The sequence below is a fragment of the Perna viridis genome, chromosome 1 (genome assembly GCF_037379345.1).
Source record: "Perna viridis isolate PV_CMFRI_1.1 ecotype Kerala chromosome 1, ASM3737934v1, whole genome shotgun sequence".
In the NCBI taxonomy this organism is placed as follows: Eukaryota; Metazoa; Mollusca; class Bivalvia; order Mytilida; family Mytilidae; genus Perna; species Perna viridis.
Window position 1 is genome coordinate 52,974,024 of NC_142445.1, and position 3,169 is coordinate 52,977,192.

General features: G+C 32.4%; 1 long non-coding RNA gene across 1 annotated transcript; it reads left to right on the plus strand.

Annotated features, from left to right (window-relative positions):
• Positions 1–213: 213 nt before the first annotated feature.
• LOC148629339 (uncharacterized) lies at positions 214–2,862 on the plus strand. The gene is made up of 2 exons (XR_015915890.1): positions 214–1,068; positions 2,655–2,862. It is a non-coding gene; the product is annotated as an uncharacterized LOC148629339 (long non-coding RNA).
• Positions 2,863–3,169: the final 307 nt, after the last annotated feature.

Consider the following 3,169-nt stretch of genomic DNA (forward strand, 5'->3'; position numbering starts at 1 on the left):
ACGCCAATTCTGTTTTCTCGCATTGTCATAACGATTTGAAAGTTCTTCGATCTTCCTGTTCAGAGAGATTATTTCTTCACAAGCTCGTTTGAAGCACCGTTCTGCTTCCACCAACTTGGTAGGCACGTTTGATAGTACACTGCTCATATCGGTCGAGTTTCAATTTTTTTGGCGCTCTTTTCAGCGGAAGTAAACGGTACTACGAATCACCGGAATGACCCGTAATCACCGAAATGCCCCTACAAATCACCGGAATGCCACCGAAATGCCCCTTATTTTGTTGTAAAACTATTAAAATTTTATAAATATTGATTCTATGAGATGTTATGAGGTATATCTACATAATAAAATTTTGATATTTTTACACGAAGATTTTTTATTGAAAGAAATAAATATTAGCATCAAAGAAAGATAACTCTCGCTTATTGAAACATGAATGTACTCTGCATAATAACCGATTACATACAGAAAACGATGCAAGTTTTTATCTGTTTAATAAATTATTTGCCAATCAGTTGTATAACAAATAATAATTTATTTATTTTTTGTAAAAAAGGACAATTGAAAAATTGCCCTTTTTTTAATCTTGCCGATAATAAGTTCTACCGCTCGTCGTTCAAGGGTCATTTACATAATTATACAAGCTAATTATAAATCAGATCTGAGAATTTAATAATTATCACCAAAATGCAATCTTAATTAGTTAATTTCTAATGAAGAGACAATAATTGTTGACACTAGTTTTTTTATGATCTTAAACTTGTATTTGATCTTCCGCTTCTCATCATTAAAAAATAAAAATGTATATAAGGTTAAATATATTTATGTTCTACAATCATACCACATTCTGATATTCAGTATGGCTGGGTTATACCCCTGCACTGAATGCAAAAATGAATGTGGTGAAGGCACCATACAATGTAATTTGTGCACCCGATGGTTGCATGTTCAATGTGTACCCATGTCCGATGTGCAGCTCAAGTCATGGTCGCAACCCATGCTGACCTTCCTCTGCCGCAAATGCTGCTTTGTGAATGGCGAGTTTGACCTGCAGAAATCCTTGCAAAGGTAAAATTTCATTTATATATTTTTTTTAAATCCGGGTTCATATATTTATTTATCAAGTCTATCATAATTAGTACCATACTGAATTTTTCCCCACGGAGAATTACACTGTACATAGCTTTAAAGCATAAAGTCTATTCAGTTTGTAAATTTAAAATGCTGAAGACATAAATGTAAAAAACGATTTATTTTAAATCTCAAGTTTAACATCACTGTTCATGTTATCAACTAGATAAAATATTGTGAGTATACAAGTTTATTTAGAAAGTAACTTTCCGCATTAAACATGTCCAAATCTTGTCGACAAAACCACTGTTCTAAAGTTGAAAAAAAGTTTTTTTTGTCCACTATCATTCAAATGCACACAATCTCTGATGTAGTCTTCTGGGTACTTTATTTTCTTCATAGATATCACTGAAGCATTGGCAAAGTTTTGCAGTTTCTTATTTATTTTCTTCTTTTGTGAATTGAATCGTTCAATCGTTAACTCCACCGAATACTTGAATTTTCCTCTAGGTAGTATTTCAGAAACGTAAATAAATTGAACAGAAGGAGGAATGGCAATGAAATCTTTTTTTTGGAATTTATATACAGATTCATAACTAATTGCTATGAGTAATATTCACTCAGAGTGTCTGATTTTAGATGAATAATTGATGAGTTATGTTCAGCTAAATGTCAAATTATTAGTTTAACGGTAATTACCCGGCTTAGATTGAGCAAGATGCAAAGCCGACTAATTATCAACAATCATTTTCTATGAGTAGAGTTCAGAAAATCACAAATTAGAATAACTGTACGATGCATATAATGTGATAAAAATTATTTTTAACTTTAAGAAAAAAAAAAAGCGATGTGTTCATAGACGTGTATTTAAATGTTTATTATTCCTGATTTTAAATTTTGAGAGATTAGGTTTTTTTTAATAAAAATTTTCAATACAAACACCGAATTAGTGATTCCTTAAAGATAATAGATGTCAACATTCTGTTTGCAGTGGGGTGTTAATACCTACCGTAAGGAGAACATTACGCAACATTATGCAACAAATATATCTAGCAAAAGATGGCTTCATATAATTGAGCCATACGGTTAATATAATCATGTATACACAATGGCATAACATGTATATACATTGGTATTTAATTAATGTTACAATTTAGCAAACAATCATTTTCTATGAGTAGAGTTCAGAAAATCACAAATTAGAATAACTGTACGATGCATATAATGTGATAAAAATTATTTTTAACTTTAAGAAAAAAAAAAGCGATGTGTTCATAGACGTGTATTTAAATGTTTATTATTCCTGATTTTAAATTTTGAGAGATTAGGTTTTTTTTAATAAAAATTTTCAATACAAACACCGAATTAGTGATTCCTGAAAGATAATAGATGTCAACATTCTGTTTGCAGTGGGGTGTTAATACCTACCGTAAGGAGAACATTACGCAACATTATGCAACAAATATATCTAGCAAAAGATGGCTTCATATAATTGAGCCATACGGTTAATATAATCATTACAAATTCGTTCAAAGTGATTTTTGAGATTATCTGTTTAATACATTTCAATCGTTTTATTTTAGGCTCTTGGCGGTTTTAGACAGCAAACCCAGTGTAGTGAAAGCGGCTGCGACATCTGAATCCTTGTTACTTGAGACTTACGGTGTGAAACTTCCTGAACCGACCGAAATAAATAAAGCTCATTTAACAATCGACTCTGTGTCTGTTGACATTTTAAGGATGTATCATCCTGTTCTGCTTTCTAGTGTGTTCCCAGCAAAGACTGTAGGTGATGGTAACTGTATGTACAGATCTGTGTCAAAAGCTCTAACTGGGACTGAGTCCTTCCATGTACTGTTAAGGTTACTTTCGTCCATTGAGATCCTGACCCATCCACAGTTCTACGATACCGCGCACCGAAAGCACATCGACCTTGACCTTTTCTAGGCCCATTATTTATACATGACAATAGCGACTTTGAATCATATAGCAATTTCTTCAATCATCTTCGTACAAAACTAGCAGGGACAGACAAATCAAATCTTGTTTTTGGGTCAGACGAAGAACAAGCCCTTGTGAACGCAGTTATCACAGCATT